The sequence below is a fragment of the Anabrus simplex genome, chromosome 1 (assembly GCF_040414725.1).
Source record: "Anabrus simplex isolate iqAnaSimp1 chromosome 1, ASM4041472v1, whole genome shotgun sequence".
Classification (NCBI taxonomy): domain Eukaryota; kingdom Metazoa; phylum Arthropoda; class Insecta; order Orthoptera; family Tettigoniidae; genus Anabrus; species Anabrus simplex.
This window is the reverse complement of record NC_090265.1, coordinates 939,278,100-939,295,858: the sequence shown is the minus strand read 5'-3', so window position 1 is coordinate 939,295,858 and position 17,759 is coordinate 939,278,100. Positions and strand designations below refer to the sequence as shown.

Here is a 17,759-nt window from a genome sequence, read left to right as displayed (position 1 = left end):
TTATATGCATTCATTTTCACATTCCATGGTTGATTAGATATGAACTATTCCTTTCATTTCTTTAAAAATATACCTTGCAGTCGATAATAGCGTCAACTATAAACAAGGTCCATGATAAGGATATCATGGTTATGGCATTCACAATTCATTGCTTATCTAAAGAAAAGCGGGATTTCCTTTAATTGCGTAATAATTGATTTACATTCGTCTACTTCTGTACGACTTTTTCTAGTGATAGAATAATAATAATAATAATAATAATAATAATAATAATAATAATAATAATAATAATAATAATAATAATAATAATAATAATATATCGAAAAAAAAAGAACGTTAAAATTCTTAGAAAAATTTCGGCCCCATACAAGAAAATGGAATTTGGATCAAAATGCGAACTGCAGACCTCTATAGTTACACGGATAGTTTCATAAATACTATACGGAGGATACGTTTGACATTTTTTGGATACATTTTTTGGATGGATAATAATAGACTCTCAAAAAAGTTATTCAATGTAATAAATTCCCTCAACATGATAACAGATTGGCTGGAAGAAACAAGAAGAGACCTGAATAAATTGAATATCAGGGAAGACATCATGGGAAATCGCCAAGTCTTCAGGAGCTCAGTAAATAAATACACATTTGTGGCGAAAACTAGCAGCAGGACTGGTACCAAGTGGCCGGAAGAACGGAAGAGGCAACACAGTGAATTCATGAAGAGATTTTGGAGGAATAGGAAGGCTAAAGTCATCAAGCCATCAAGTCATCAAGTCAACAAGTTCTAACTTGCTCTATGGATGGGCATAACGAAATAATAATAATAATAATAATAATAATAATAATAATAATAATAATAATAATAATAATAATAATAATAATAATAATAAACATGTATTCTCTTACAATTTGCCTGATGTGAAAATGGGAGAATATTGAAAAACCATCTTCAGGGCTGCCGACAGAGGGGTTCGAAAATCTCACAGCTGCGCCCCTAACCACATGGCCAACTCGCTCGATATAACGATAAGTTAATAATAACTAGCAGTTACACGCTGGCTCAGCCCGCAATATAAAAAGTATGGTGTTATTAGTTACTATCCTCACGGATGTATTTGCAAAGTTTCCAGTTGATGAAATAAAGCACATGATCTGCGGTGGTAATAGAATGTAAAACGTCGCCATAAGACCTATCTGTGTCGGTGCGAGGTAAAGCAACTAGCAAAAATATAAATAAATAAATAGAATGTAATATTATGTCAACAAAACACTTGAAAATACATCACACAAAGAAATTGAATTAAACGTTCCTTGGACAACACTACATGCCGAACTGTTAAAAAGTCCTTCAAAGATTTTCGTCATGGAGACAAATGTACTCATAACTTTTTACAGAATCTACCAATTTAAGTAGTTATTACCTCAAAACAAAACGCTTGATTCACTGGGTGTTTTTAGACCAAAACAAACTGCGTACCTCAATTATAACGAAGGATATGATTGCTTCAATGAGAAAAAATGCTGAAGAAATGAGACGTCAAATTGAATGTGCACTCATAACTTCCCTTAGAATCAAACAATTTGAAGAGTTAAGAGCTGAAATGAAAGAGCTTGATCCACTGAGTGATCTGAGGCAAAAACGAACTCTGTACCTCATTAGAACCAAAGATATGATTGATTCAAAGAGACAAAAAATTGAAAAATACAAAAAATTTGAGGAAGAAACATTTGAAACTTTTTGATACTTTTTAAGATGAATAACGATAGACTCACAAAAAGGTTATTCAATGTAACAAATTCCCAAAGCAGGAGAATAAATTGGCTGGAAGAAACAAGAGGCATGAATACCTTTCAGTTCAAAGAAAAATGAAGGAAATCGACCGGATAGAATGGCCGGACTGACTAACTTTAGTTTTCATATTTCTTTTTTTAATATATAGATTTTACTTTTTCATTATGTCGTATTATTTTTCTCTTTCTTTTCTTTTATTTGTTGATAAATGTTGTATTTCTTCATTGTACGCTCTCCAAATCTTTTATTAAGCTTAATTATCTTTGATTTAGTAATGATCCCGTAAAAGAGAAAGCCATGAGCCGTAACTTCGCCACTGTTAATGACTTCAATCAATCAATCAATCAATCAATCAATCAATCAATCAATCAATCAATCAATCAATCAATCAATCAATCAATCAATCAATCAATCAATCAATCAATCAATCAATCAATCAATCAATCAATCAATCAATCAATCAATCAATCAATCAATCAATCAATCAATCAATCAATCAATCAATCAATCAATCAATCAATCAATCAATCATGCCACTGAGGATAGGTGGATGAAGCTCGTATTCTCATTCTTTCTTTATACCCTCTTGCACTCCTATTTAGAAAAGGCGATTACTACAGTGAGTGAAAGCTAATGCTCGTTATCAACTATTGTGGAAATAATAATAATAATAATAATAATAATAATAATAATAATAATAATAATAATAATAATAATAATAATAATTTACCACTATTTGGTTGTAGGAGTTAAAGAAGAATAACATGGTAGATGTGACATAATTATAATATTTTGAAGCTAAAATAGCTTCTTCGCGAGTTTGTCATTATCTATTTCATCAGCGTAAAGTAACGAATATGCCATACATTATTCCAGTACAGTTAAACTCCGACATAATTGTAACATTAACCACTTAAAATTTAAGCCAAGGTGAGGTGAAGTACTTTTAACGAAATACGCTTCTAAGAAGAGCATATTTATGATAACGCACTGAAACTGTATTTTGCTCTTCTGAATAGGAGGTCTATGGAATTTCACATTCGTTATTTTAACAATGTGCGAACGTTGTGAGTACAGTGTAGAGGATCTAAGTAGTCCGTAGTAATCTATTAATCCTAGTTTGCTGGCCACTCACTAAACTGTTCAGTGATTTAACTCGGTCCATGTGCTTTACAATTTCGTAAGACAAAGATCTTAATTTTAATTTATTCAAGCGGAATAAAGTAGGTAAATGAGGTAATATTGTCATTCCCCCATTAATGATTAGTGAAAGTAACATATGTGATCTTTTCAAACAAGTAAATATAATGAGCACATTTAATAATAATAATAATAATAATAATAATAATAATAATAATAATAATAATAATAATAATAATAATAATAATTTTGACTCCCCAACCCCACGGTTTAGGAGAACTGTGCCTGCCTTTTTCCGCAGGCCTCGGTTTGGATTCTCGGCAAGGTCAGGAATTTTTGCCTGGATTTGAGGGCTGGTTTGATGTCCATTCACCCTATGTGAAAACGATGGAGGAGCTAGGCTATCAGACGGTGAGATAGCAGCTCTGGTATAGAAAGCCGATAATGGCCGAATAATAGTAGGCTAAAGCTCATCAGTGTTATACTGTAGTGCCTCGAGGGGTTTCATTGGTTTCGGTTTTCGGCAGTGGTGACATGCTGGAAATTTTATCTTGCAGGAGTTTCCCTACGTGCCGGTAAATCTGTCGATACGAGACTGGTGTATTTGAGCACCTTTAAATACCACCAATGTGAACCAGGGTCGAACCTGCTAATTTAGACTTAGAAAGTCAGTGCTCTACCAACAGAGTCACTCAGCCCGATACATTCATGAGTTAATGCCAAGACTATTTAGAAATCTCATCCAGAGCAAAATATGCTTTCGGTTGTTACTGAAAATGAAATAGGTGAGAAATCTACCGACAAGTTAAGATAATGGAAACCTGAGCCTGAAAATCATCACCAGAGGTTGTGGTTTAAAAACACATATGATAACGAACCTCTGAATTAATCGTTTCTGAACCACTACCACCGATAACGTCAGCAACAACATCCTGGTTTCTGCCATGGTACCATTGTTCACATTTCTGTTTATTTTACTGATTTATAAATGCGGTTTTACGTACGTTGAATTAATCAGCCTCTTATGACGTCAAACGTTTTATCCTTGAAGAACACATCCGTTTATTTGTTTATAAAACTAAGTACTCTTACGCATGTCTGTTAAACGGTTACGAAAAGTCGTCATAGAACACAGCTGAAACAGACTTACAGGTCAGTGTTACCAAATATGTAATTAAGTATTGATATTGAAAAATCAATTACTTTTTGCTCTTGTATGTTGACGAAACTGACAAAACTCAGCATTTTGTAGTAACTGGAAAACATGCTATTGGACCACAATATTATAAGCATTCTGTAGCCACTATCAGAATCATTTGTATGTATTCCATGGCAGTTATTACATTTTTAATAGTACTAAAACCAATATTATAAAAAATATGTTCTTAGTTATTCTGTGTCACTTTCGCCAACCCATTTTGTGTTAGATTCGAAAAAATAAAATGTGTGGTTTTTTATTATTGTTACTGCTGTTAATCAGCATACTTGTTCATATTTTTCAAGATACGGAGAGCGGGATTTCAATAAGTTCGTAGGTCCTTCTTCAGAAGTAGTAACCAGTGGCATACGCAGTAATTTATCAAGGGGGGGGGTCTCTTTTAAAACTGATTATTCAAATGCAATTAAACGGTATTTTAATTATTTCTTCTATCACTAGTATTATTTCTGGTTGCAGGTGTTATTTTGAATTAATCATATTTAAAATATACTTCTTCATGTTTCAATTGATAAAAAGAGAAGTTCAAATTTTTACTGTAAGTGGGGGGTTTAAACCCGGTAAATCATCTACTTTCTATACGCCAGTGGTGGTAACTCTCTTATAGTGTTGATAACAGTTCAAAATCCTTCAAAACTTTGGCCAAAAATCCGATATTGTACTACGATCAACGACGATCAGATCGATAATTTTAATGTCTTCATGTTAATACAAGTAACCGTAGCCCACTTGTTTATTGATTTGATAGGCACATATATGCTTTGTTATTACCATGAATTTCTTACTGGTTAGCCAAGTTGTTAGTGTAGCCGCCTTCACTTCATACTGCACTGCAATAGTGAGTACATCTCCCCAAATATGGTTGGCATCACTAAAGGCGTCATTGGAGTTGAAGGAAAATGGATTATTCTATCTTGCCATTGCGAAAATTTATCTTCCTATTTTTTTAAATATCTGCACGTAGAAATTTTAAATTTGTAGAGCTGTTTTCGACATCCCCTTTAAGTTCATTCTACCAGAATTCAAATATTCTCATAATTTAAATAAAGTTTGTAATTTCGTTTTACTTAAATGCATTTTAAGAACATATTTGATGTAAACGAGCCTAATTCAGATAGTGATAATAGTTTTACTACGATTTTTGGTTTTATTAAGAAGGAAGTCACCGAGCGAGTTGGTAGGAGCGCGCAGCTGTGAGCTCGCATCCGGGAGATAGTGGGTTCGAACCCCACTGTTGGCAGCCCTGAAGATGGTTTTGCGTGGTTTCCCATTTCCACACCAGGCAAATGCTGGGTCTGTACCGTAATTAAGGCCACGGCCACTTCCTTCCCACTCCTAGGCCTTTCCTCTCCCATCGTCGCCGTAAGACCTATCTGTGCCTGTGCGACGTAAAACAAATTGAAAAAAAAAACCTTGTTTATTCCTCTGTACATTATAACATCATCCACAAAAAACGTTATCTCTGATTCCACCCGCGGGCGAAATGCCCAGCGTGAACACCTCTGATGTAGACTCTTCAGCACCAAAAAGTGGCATCTAATTGTGTTTAACCATCCTTGTATAGTAGTGATTACTATTATCTCTTTTTGTTTAATGGTAGCTCAAAATCGTTCCAAAATTTAACAAATAGCAGGTGTAGAGTACCTACGAACATACTGATAATTTAATCGCTTTTAAGTTTTTAGTTTCCATGCAGCAGTTTGGTAAACTGAGGATGTCTTGTTTCCAAGGTGGACTTCTTGTGTTCGTCATGGTGCTCAAATCTTGTGGCTTGTTCGATCATCCTGTTTATGGGATATTATGCCAATCTCCAGAAATCTATCGGGGTGTTTTAGAATTCAGCCTTGAGTTCAGACATCATCAGGGGGATTCCTCGTTTATGATTTTGCTGTGCCAGAATGATAACTGAATGGACTCAGGATGTCCTATTCATAAGCTGGAAGTAACAAATATGGAAGTAGCATGATTTATAGATGGTAGAAACAGGTGAAACCGACGGAAGGATAGCGCTCGTAATGAGGACATAAAGGTTAATTTAGAAATGAACTTGAAAGGTAGAGCTGTGCGTATGAACTACAGTAGTTTCGACGGGGGGATCACATGAGTGGAATGCACAATAAGTTACCAGGAACATCATGAACTCTGACGGAGAGGGTAAGAAAAATAGGGAGTGGCATAGACATAAGCATAGAATTAGACAAGGCTACAGTGTTAGATGTAGATAGGGGGTTTATGGAGTCACTTACATCTTTCACAGGGGCCTTTAGACTGAACGTTGAAAGGCATAGCAGAACATAACGCATAATGCATTCTATAAGTACGAATCAACAGCATCTTTACACTTGTAAATTTATAGCTCAATTTACGTTTCATTAAAATATCTAGATATTAAAAATTATTCCTCTATAAGTTCTGTACATATAGTAAGTGAAGTTCAAAACAAAGAAGCGTTATTCATGTACTATAGCCTAATATAGAATATAAATCTGTCATATTATATTCGGGTTAATTAAATTAATAAACATACATTTTGTTAAAATTAATTAAGTGTATAAGTTTTCACTTGTAGTATGCAAGAAATAAATTATTTAGTTGTCCTCTGGGGAAATTTCACAGGATTGAGTCATTGATGTAACCACGCCCTATTTCTCCCCACTGCCACTAATATGATAATTGTCGCTGGTGTCCTTAAAATATAACAGGTTTTGGATTTGGAAGGTTATGAGAGGGAAGATATTCAACGGAGAAAGTCTGCCTCGAAGAGAGCAGAATAGACTCAACTGAGGAAAGACAAATGATTATCACAAATCTCACCAGCCATAGCCCTGGGATTATAGTCCTTTTTCTTTCAGCCCATTTTTGCTTAGCGTATATCACACAGATATTTAGCACCAAAGAATTGATCTTGTGAAACAATATGTCTGCAATGTGGAGTAGTTTAGAAGAAGCGTATTTCACTTATATCTGATATGAAATATTATACTGTAGCATATGTTTATTTTAAAATACATTAGAGAATTCAATGATTGCTTACGGGAATCTATATTCTTATAATTTTCATGAAATGATAACAATACTTTTCCGCACCCTACTTAAAATGCATATATATACACGAGTATAGTTCGTATGGATTTATTTCAAGAACGGAAATGATTTTTACTACCTTCATAAAATTCTCATGAAAGTAAAGATTCCCAGAAAATAAATAATTAAAGAAGATACCAGCTAAGTATAGTGACATTACTATAACGTGGTTGAAAATATCACCCTGACTTAATCATACTGTATTCATTTATTATTGTATTTTTACAGGTATATTATAGTGTTACGGGTATTATAATTAGCATAGCGACAGACTGATAAAGATAAAAGGTATATTAACTGAATCGATAAAATATAATGATTTAAATCTTTAAAATTATTTGTTTGTTTGTTACATGACAGGAAAATGGCTGATCGAAATTTCTCTAGTCTCGATATTTAAGTTAAGATAGTCGAGTTGTGTTCTAGATACTTTCGGTGATTGCCATACAGTGGCATAGCAATCAATATTAAGGGTCCCGAAGCAAGAAATGCTAGATTTTCCCGTTGACATTAGCTGTATCGAAACACTGTGCATAACGAAAATTGTGCAACACATCTTTTAGGATTCATACATTTGTACCGCATGATGAAAACAACCGAGATAGTAGCGATTATTTTATTTTCTGAAATTTCCAGTTATCAACGGAAATATTAGTTCTGCCTGAAAAATGAACACAGCAACAATTGTAGTAGCCCGTGGTTGTGATCGTTCAATAACCCATCAGCGACGGGTAGAGCAAATAGTATATAGAAGGAAATATTCACGAATTTAGACTCTAAAGTCCATCAAGGATGCGCATCGCTAATGTGAAAATGTTGGTCAGTCGTTATTATAACGAACTAACTGACGATGGTAGTAGTATAATACAGGGATTCTGGCGCCACCACCTCCTCCGGCTCCCAGAGGCCTCCTCCACCACCACCACAGCCAGATGCCTCCCAGAGGCCACCTCCACCACCACCACAGCCAGAGGCCTCCTAGAGGCCTCCTCCACCACCACCACAGCCAGAGGCCTCCCAGAGGTCTCCTCCACCACCCGCGGGAAATTTGAATTTGTAAACAAAGCCACGTGCTTTTTGATAGCTGTCATCGACAACAACGCATCGCTAACCTCACTGCTGCCAACTTGACGGGCCTAAACCTCAGTGGTACCAACTTAACCTAACTAGCGCGAGGTAAACAAATCCACGTGTTTTTTGACAGCCACGTGCTTTTTGACAGACAACAACGCATCGCTAACCTAAGTACTGCCATCTTGACGGGCCTAAACCTCAGTAGTACCAACTTAACCTCACAAGCGCGAGATAAACAAAGCCACGTGCTTTTTGACAGCCACGTGCTTTTTTGACAGCTGTCATCCGCCATCTTTAAACTACAGAGCACCGTGCTGCCCTCTTTATCGCAGTAGCTGCAAATTCGTCACCTGTCATCCGCAGTGCTGCCATCTTGGCGGGTCTAAACCTTAGTGCTACCAACTTAACCTCACTAGCTCGAGATAAACAAATCCACGTGCATTTTTGAAGCTGTCATCAGCCATCTTTAATCTATAGAGCACAGTGCTGCCCTCTTTAGCTACTTACCTTTGAAATGTGGTGGCGGATAATTTGAAAAATGCTTTTTGACAGCAGCCATCTTTAATCTAGAGAGCACCGTGCTGCCCTCTTTAGCTAGATACCTTTGAAATGTGGTGGCAGGCAATTCCACATGACAGCAGCCATCTTTGATCAAGAGAGCACCGTGCTGCCCTCTATGTGGTGGCGGCAATTTGAAAAATTCTACATGCTCTTGTTTGGAAACAAACTCACGCGCTTTTTTGACAGCCGTCATCCGCCATCTTTAATCAACAGAGCACAGTGCTGCCCTCCTTAGCTAGATACCTTTGAAATGTGGTGGCGGCAAATTCCACGTGCTCTTGTTTGGAAACAAAGCTATGTGCTTTCTTGACAGCTGTCATCCGCCATCTTTAATCAACAGAGCACCGTGCTGCTATCATGCGGGCAATTTCATCACCTGTCATCCGCCATCTTTATCCACAGAACACCGTGCTGCCCTCTTTATGGCTACTACCTTAAGCACGTAGTAGCGGGCAATTTGAAAAGTTCTGTTAGCTATCATCCGCCATCTTTAATCAAGAGAGCACCGTGCTGCCATCTTTAGCTAGATACCTTTGAAATGTGGTGGCGGCAAATTGAAAAATTCCACGTGCTCTTGTTTGGAAACAAACGTGCTTTTTTGACAGCTACCATCCGCCATCTTTAATCAACAGAGCATAGTGCTGCCCTCTTTAGTTAGATACCTTTGAAATGTGGTGGCCGCAAATTCCACGTGCTGTTGTTTAGTAAACATAGCCACGTGCTTTTTTGACAGCTGTCATTCGCCATCTTTAATCCAGAGAGCACCGTGCTGCCCTCTTTATCGTAGTAGATGTAAATTCGTCACCTGTCATCCGCAGTGCTGCCATCTTTAGCTAGATACCTTTGAAATATGGTGATGGATAATTTAAAAAGAAAAATTCTACAGCAGCCCTCTCTCGACGCTAATTGCATAAGATGGCGGCTATACATGACTCCTTAAGGGTGCTTACGCAAGATGGCTGCTATACAAGGTTCTTATGAGACGCCCTTCGGATGCTTGCGCAAGATGGCAGTTATACATGGCTCCTTATGAGATGCCCTAGGGATGCTTGCGCAAGATAGCGGCTGCTCTCATGGGAAGGCTTAAGGGTCCTTGCACAAGATGGCTTGAGACGCCCTAAGGATGCTTGCGCAAGATGGCGGACACAAGATGGCGGCTATACACAACTCCTTATGAGACGCTTTAAGGGTGCTTGCGCAAGATGGTTGCTACTCTTATGAAGAATGCTAGCTTAGAGGCTAACGTGTCGTGCTAGTTCGATTCATTAAATTTAGGGCTTAAATGCAAAATGTTAAATATATCGAAAACGGTGCACCGTAGAGCAAAACGGACAAAATTTTTCTGTCTAATACCTAGGTTCGCAGTATGAGGAACAAGAAAACCATAGTCTAATGATGGGATCAACGGTTCGGCTCCTACTTAGGCCCTTTGGCATTTGCTCTGTTTTAGCTTGTATTGAAGCGAGTCTTCGTAACATGATCAGGTCTAGCTATGGTAGAGAGTATAACGTACCGTGCTGGTTCGATTCATTAAATTTGGAGGCTTAAATGCAAAATGTTAAATATCTCGAAAACGATGCATCGTAGAGCAAAACGGACAAAATTTTTCCGCCTAATACGTAGGTTCGTAGTATCAGGAACAAGAAAAAATATAGTCTAATGATGAGATTAACGGTTCGATTCCTACTTAAGCCCTTTGGCATTGGCAGCTATCTATTTATACAAGATGGTGGCTGCTCTTATGAGACACAAGATGGCTTGAGACGTCCTAGGGATGCTTACGCAAGATGGCGGACACAAAATGGTGACTATACATAGCTCCTTATGAGACAGCCTAGGGGTGCTCGCACAAGATGGCGGCTACTCTTATGAAGAAAGCTAGCTTAGAGGCTACTGCGCAAGATAACAGCTGCTGTTATGCATGCGGTGGAGGGTAATTTGAAATTCTATGTGCTTAATCAACAGAGCACCCTGCTGCCCTCTTAAGCTGAAATGTGGTGGCGGATAATTTGAAAAATTCTTTTGACAGCTGTCATCTTTAAAAACAATGGCGACTATACATAGGCTGTTAAGGTCTTATCATTCTTCTCCTCCTCCTCCTCCTCCTCCTCCTCCTCCTTCTCTACCTCCTCCTCCGCCTCTTATGTCAAGGCATAGCTTTATATCGAACAAGTTTAAACCTGCAGCGATAACATTATTGTGCATGTTTAGACTTTCGAAACATAAGAAGAGTAGAATCAAACGCTGTACTCCATACGACATGTGATCAGAACATTGATTGATGCGTTCAGAAAACAAAATAAGTGATCAAGACTAGAATCGAACACTGTACTCAATACTTGTTGTGTTTAGAATATGTCAGGGGATACCCTTGTTCTAAGAAGATCAGATTGAAACATAAGAAGACTAGAATAGAACACTGTAATCGATGTTGTTAACTTCAACATGTGATCAGAACATTGATTGATGTGTTCAGAACACAAAATAAGTGATCATGACTAGAATCGAACACTGTACTCGATACAACATGTGATCAGAACATTGATCGATGTGCTCAGAACACAAAATAAGTGATCAAGACTAGAATCGAACACTGTACTCAATACAACATGTGTTTAGAACATGTTAGGGGGTACCCTTGTTCTAAGAAGATCGGAATGAAACATAACAAGACTAGAATCGAACACTGTAATCGATGTTGTTAACCTCAACATATAATCAGAACATTGTTTGATGTGTTCAGAGCAAAAGTACAATTTTGATGATTTGCTTAGTGTAAAATCAAAAACTATGGAAACACACTGTGCACATATCGCGTAGCTAACTCGCTCAGTAAGCAATATTGCAAAACTACAACTTCAATGATTTGCCTAGTGTAAATATCAAAAACACACTGTACCCATACTGCGCAGCTAACTCGCTCGGTAAACGATATAGCCAAAGTATAACTTCAAATTATTTACCTTCCATCATTCGTCTTGTGTGAAAATCAGTCGAACAAGTTATCGCATAAACATATAACATGAAATATCAGTCAATCTGTTGGCATGGGTTACAAGCATGTAGCTTATGCGGGAAGTAAAATTAAACAGAACGCTAGTGCTATAAGAAATACTCTGCTTACATTTAAGTCCCTAGCTGTTGAACAAGTTATTACATAAATATGTAACATGAAATATCGGTTCGGAAACATATTGTTTCAATCTGTTGACATAGATTACAAGCATGTAGCTTCTGCAGGCGAGGGCTACTATGCAAAATGCTAGGCCGAAAAAAAAATCGTGATAGGGTATGGAACCCAGGGGTTACATCTTATCAGAAGGGCAAAAAGGATGAAAGGACTCTTCCTCCTCCTTACCGCACATTCCTTGTAGGGCTAATTGGCTAAAGGGCTAATGGGCAAAAGGGCTAATGGGCTAAAGGGCTAATGGGCAAAAGGGCTAATGGGCTAGAGGGCTAATGGGCTAAAAGGCTAAAGGGCTAAAGGAGCAACAACCTCATCGATCGCTATCAGCAAGAACGCTTGTACTTTGTTAGGTGTAGAAAAGTAATCTTTATTGGTAAATGGTTTTATGTTCAGAACAAGGAATGGAACCTAGGGGTTACGTCTTACCTAATAAAATCCCTGAGGTGCGATGAGTTACGTTTTTCTAACTAGTGTTTGGAATACTGAACTTTTCAAGATGGCAAGAGTGAGGTTAGCAATGTTCTGTTGTTGGATTTTAAATTCTACGCTATAACATGCATAAGGTGGCAGCCTTGAGGTTTACCGCCGTAAAGTTGGCAAGAGTGAGGTTAGCAATGTTCTGTTGTTGGATTTTAAATTCCCCGCTATAACATGCATAAGGTGGCAGCCTTGAGGTTTACCGCCGTAAAGATGGCAGCAGTGAGGTTAGTGACGCTCTATTGTCCTCCAAAGTGAGGTTAGGGTTCGTCAAGGAGACAGGTAACAAAAAAGCACGTGGCTATGTTTACCAAACAAGAGCACGTGGCTGTGACGTCACGGTCACGTAGTATGCTGCTTCAGCATGTAAAGTTCAATGTCTACACCTACGTAATTAACACTCTGCTATGTTCACAAGATTTTTACACATAACTATTCTTTATGTTTTAAGTTCGTGCACATAGGTTATGTTAAGATAGCAGCACACGTACAAGCGATGGTCGAACGCTCGCGTAGAAGTTGTTTAGTACGATAGTTGATGTATGCATTATCAAAAGGTGATTTGTACACGCTTTTAAACCTTGCTATTCTTACTGCTACTATGTTCGCAAGATTTTTAAACATCGCTATTCTTTGTGCTTTAAGTTCGTGCGCATAAGTCATGCTAAAGTAGCAGTGCAAACACATGTGAACGTTGTACATTCTAGCGGAATGTGTTGGTATGATAGCTGATGCATGCAAAATCGATAGGTATTGTGTACACGCTTTGAAACTTAACTATTCTTCGTGCTTTATGTTCGTGCACATAGGTTATGCTATGATAGCAGCACACTCTAGCGGGAGAAGTTTAGTACTCTAGTTGATGCATGTATAATCGATAGGCAATGCGTACACGCTTTAAAAACATTGCTATTCTTACTGCTGCTGCTATGTTCACAAGATTTTTATACATCGCTATTCTTTATGCTTTAAGTTCATGCGTATAAGTTATACTAAGTAGCAGCATAGTTATAAGGTTGATGCACGCTCTAGTGGAAGAAGTTTAATACGAAAGTCGATGCATGCAAAATCGATAGGTGATGTGTACACGCTTTGAACTTGTCTATTCTTTGTGCTTTAAGTTCGTGCACATAGGTTATGTTAAGATTGCAGCACACACAAGCGATGATTGCACGCTGTTGTAGAAGAAGTTTAGTACGATAGTCGATGCATACATCATCGATAGGTGATGTGTACACGCTTTAGAACATAGCTCTTCCTTGTGCTTTAAGTTCTTGCACATGGGTTAGGGATACACAAAAGCGATTGCTACATGCTCTAGCGGAAGAAGCCTAGTACGATAGTCGGCGCATGCATCATCGATACGTGATGTGTACACGCTATTCTTTATGCTTTAAATTCATGCACATAGGTAGCAGCACACAATTGTGATCGTTGTACACTCTAGCGGGAGAAGTTTAACTTTATACACATACGTTAGCAATACACATATGCGATCGTTATACGAAAGTCGATGCATGCAAAATCGATAGGTGATGTGTACAAGCTTTGAACTTAGCTATTCTTTGTAGTTTAAGTTCATGCGTATAGGTTATGCTAAGATAGCAGCACAATCTAGTGGAAGAAGTTTAGTATGATATTCGATGCATGCAAAATCGATAGGTAATGTGTACACGCTGTGAACATGACTATTCATTGTACTTTAAGTTCATGAGTATAGGTTATGCTAAGAAAGCAGTACAATCTAGTGAAAAAAGTTTACTATGATAGTCGATTCATATAAAATCAATAGGTAATGTGTGCACGCTTGATAGTCGATTCATGTAAAATTAATAGGTAATGTGTGCACGCTTTGAAACATGGCTATTCTCTGTACCTTAATTTCATACGTATAGGTTATGCTAAGATAGCAGTACAATCTAGTGAAGAAAGCTTAGTATGATATTCAATTCTTGCAAAATCAATAGATAATGCGTACACGCTTTGAGACATGGCTATTCTCTGTACTTTAAGTTCATGCGTATAGGTTATACTAAGATAGTAGTACAATCTAGCGAAAGAAGTTTGATACGAGAGTCGGTGTATGCAAAATCGATAGGTAATGTGTACACGCTTTGAAACATGGCTATTCTTTGTACTTCAAATTTATGGGTATAGGTTATGCTAAGATAGCAGCACAATCTAGCGGAAGAAGTTTAGTACGATAGTCGATGCATGTAAAATCGATAGGTGATGTGTACACGCTTTAAAACTTGGCCATTCATACTGCTGCTCTGTTCCCAAGTTTTATAAACATAGCTAATCCTAATGCTGCTCTTAACGACGTAGATCTAAGGATTGATTACGTGACCGTGACGTCACAGCCACGTGCTCTTGTTTGGTAAACATAGCCACGTGCTTTTTTGACAGCTGTCTCCTTGGCGAACCCTAACCTCACTTTGGAGGACAATAGAGCGTCGCTAACCTCACTGCTGCCATCTTTACGGCGGTAAACCTCAAGGCTGCCACCTTATGCATGTTATAGCGGGGAATTTAAAATCCAACAACAGAACATTGCTAACCTCACTCTTGCCATCTTTACGGCGGTAAACCTCAAGGCTGCCACCTTATGCATGTTACAGCGTAGAATTTAAAATCCAACAACAGAACATTGCTAACCTCACTCTTGCCATCTTGAAAAGTTCAGTGTTCCAAACACTAGTTAGAAAAACGTAACTCATCGCACCTCAGGGATTTTATTAGGTAAGACGAAACCCCTAGGTTCCATTCCTTGTTCTGAACATAAAACCATTTACCAATAAAGATTACTTTTCTACACCTAATAAAGTACAAGCGTTCTTGCTGATAGCGATCGATGAGGTTGTTGCTCCTTTAGCCCTTTAGCCTTTTAGCCCATTAGCCCTTTAGCCCATTAGCCCTTTTGCCCATTAGCCCTTTAGCCCATTAGCCCTTTTGCCCATTAGCCCTTTAGCCAATTAGCCCTACAAGGAATGTGCGGTAAGGAGGAGGAAGAGTCCTTTCATCCTTTTTGCCCTTCTGATAAGATGTAACCCCTGGGTTCCATACCCTATCACGATTTTTTTTTCGGCCTAGCATTTTGCATAGTAGCCCTCGCCTGCACAAGCTACATGCTTGTAATCTATGTCAACAGATTGAAACAATATGTTTCCGAACCGATATTTCATGTTACATATTTATGTAATAACTTGTTCCACAGCTAGGGACTTAAATGTAAGCAGAGTATTTCTTATAGCACTAGCGTTCTGTTTAATTTTACTTCCCGCATAAGCTACATGCTTGTAACCCATGCCAACAGATTGACTGATATTTCATGTTACATGTTTATGCGATAACTTGTTCGACTGATTTTCACACAAGACGAATGATGGAAGGTAAATAATTTGAAGTTATACTTTGGCTATATCGTTTACCGAGCGAGTTAGCTGCGAAGTATGGGTACAGTGTGTTTTTGATATTTACACTAGGCAAATCATTGAAGTTGTAGTTTTGCAATATTGCTTACTGAGCGAGTTAGCTACGCGATATGTGCACAGTGTGTTTCCATAGTTTTTGATTTTACACTAAGCAAATCATCAAAATTGTACTTTTGCTCTGAACACATCAAACAATGTTCTGATCATATGTTGAGGTTAACAACATCGATTACAGTGTTCGATTCTAGTCTTGTTATGTTTCATTCCGATCTTCTTAGAACAAGGGTACCCCCTAACATGTTCTAAACACATGTTGTATTGAGTACAGTGTTCGATTCTAGTCTTGATCACTTATTTTGTGTTCTGAGCACATCGATCAATGTTCTGATCACATGTTGTATCGAGTACAGTGTTCGATTCTAGTCATGATCACTTATTTTGTGTTCTGAACACATCAATCAATGTTCTGATCACATGTTGAAGTTAACAACATCGATTACAGTGTTCTATTCTAGTCTTCTTATGTTTCAATCTGATCTTCTTAGAACAAGGGCATCCCCTGACATATTCTAAACACAACAAGTATTGAGTACAGTGATCGATTCTAGTCTTGATCACTTATTTTGTTTTCTGAACGCATCAATCAATGTTCTGATCACATGTCGTATGGAGTACAGCGTTTGATTCTACTCTTCTTATGTTTCGAAAGTCTAAACATGCACAATAATGTTATCGCTGCAGGTTTAAACTTGTTCGATATAAAGCTATGCCTTGACATAAGAGGCGGAGGAGGAGGTAGAGAAGGAGGAGGAGGAGGAGGAGGAGGAGGAGAAGAATGATAAGACCTTAACAGCCTATGTATAGTCGCCTTTTTTTTTAAAGATGACAGCTGTCAAAAGAATTTTTCAAATTATCCGCCACCACATTTCAGCTTAAGAGGGCAGCAGGGTGCTCTGTTGATTAAGCACATAGAATTTCAAATTACCCTCCACCGCATGCATAACAGCAGCTGTTATCTTGCGCAGTAGCCTCTAAGCTAGCTTTCTTCATAAGAGTAGCCGCCATCTTGTGCGAGCACCCCTAGGCTGTCTCATAAGGAGCTATGTATAGTCACCATTTTGTGTCCGCCATCTTGCGTAAGCATCCCTAGGACGTCTCAAGCCATCTTGTGTCTCATAAGAGCAGCCACCATCTTGTATAAATAGATAGCTGACAATGCCAAAGTGCTTAAGTAGGAATCGAACGGTTGATCTCATCATTAGACTATATTTTTTCTTGTTCCTGATACTACGAACCTACGTATTAGGCGGAAAAATTTTGTCCGTTTTGCTCTACGATGCATCGTTTTCGAGATATTTAACATTTTGCATTTAAGCCTCCAAATTTAATGAATCGAACCAGCACGGTACGTTATACTCTCTACCATAGCTAGACCTGATCATGTTACGAAGACTCGCTTCAATACAAGCTAAAACAGAGCAAATGCCAAAGGGCCTAAGTAGGAGCCGAACCGTTGATCCCATCATTAGACTATGGTTTTCTTGTTCCTCATACTTCGAACCTAGGTATTGGGCAGAAAAATTTTGTCCGTTTTGCTCTACGGTGCACCGTTTTCGATATATTTAACATTTTGCATTTAAGCCCTAAATTTAATGAATCGAACTAGCACGACACGTTAGCCTCTAAGCTAGCATTCTTCATAAGAGTAGCAACCATCTTGCGCAAGCACCCTTAAAGCGTCTCATAAGGAGTTGTGTATAGCCGCCATCTTGTGTCCGCCATCTTGCGCAAG

General features: G+C 38.1%; 1 long non-coding RNA gene across 2 annotated transcripts in view; it reads left to right on the top strand.

Moving 5' to 3' along the window:
- The window catches only part of LOC136857767 (uncharacterized), a 51,827-nt gene that overhangs the window by 24,435 nt on the left and 9,633 nt on the right, over positions 1-17,759 (top strand). Inside the window, exon 1 of one of the 2 annotated variants that reach the window (XR_010858559.2) lies at positions 4,039-4,086. The exons of the other annotated variant lie outside the window; for it this stretch is intronic. This is a non-coding gene — a long non-coding RNA (uncharacterized lncRNA). Of the gene's footprint in view, positions 1-4,038; positions 4,087-17,759 lie in introns of those variants that run through there. 2 annotated transcript variants of the gene reach the window in all.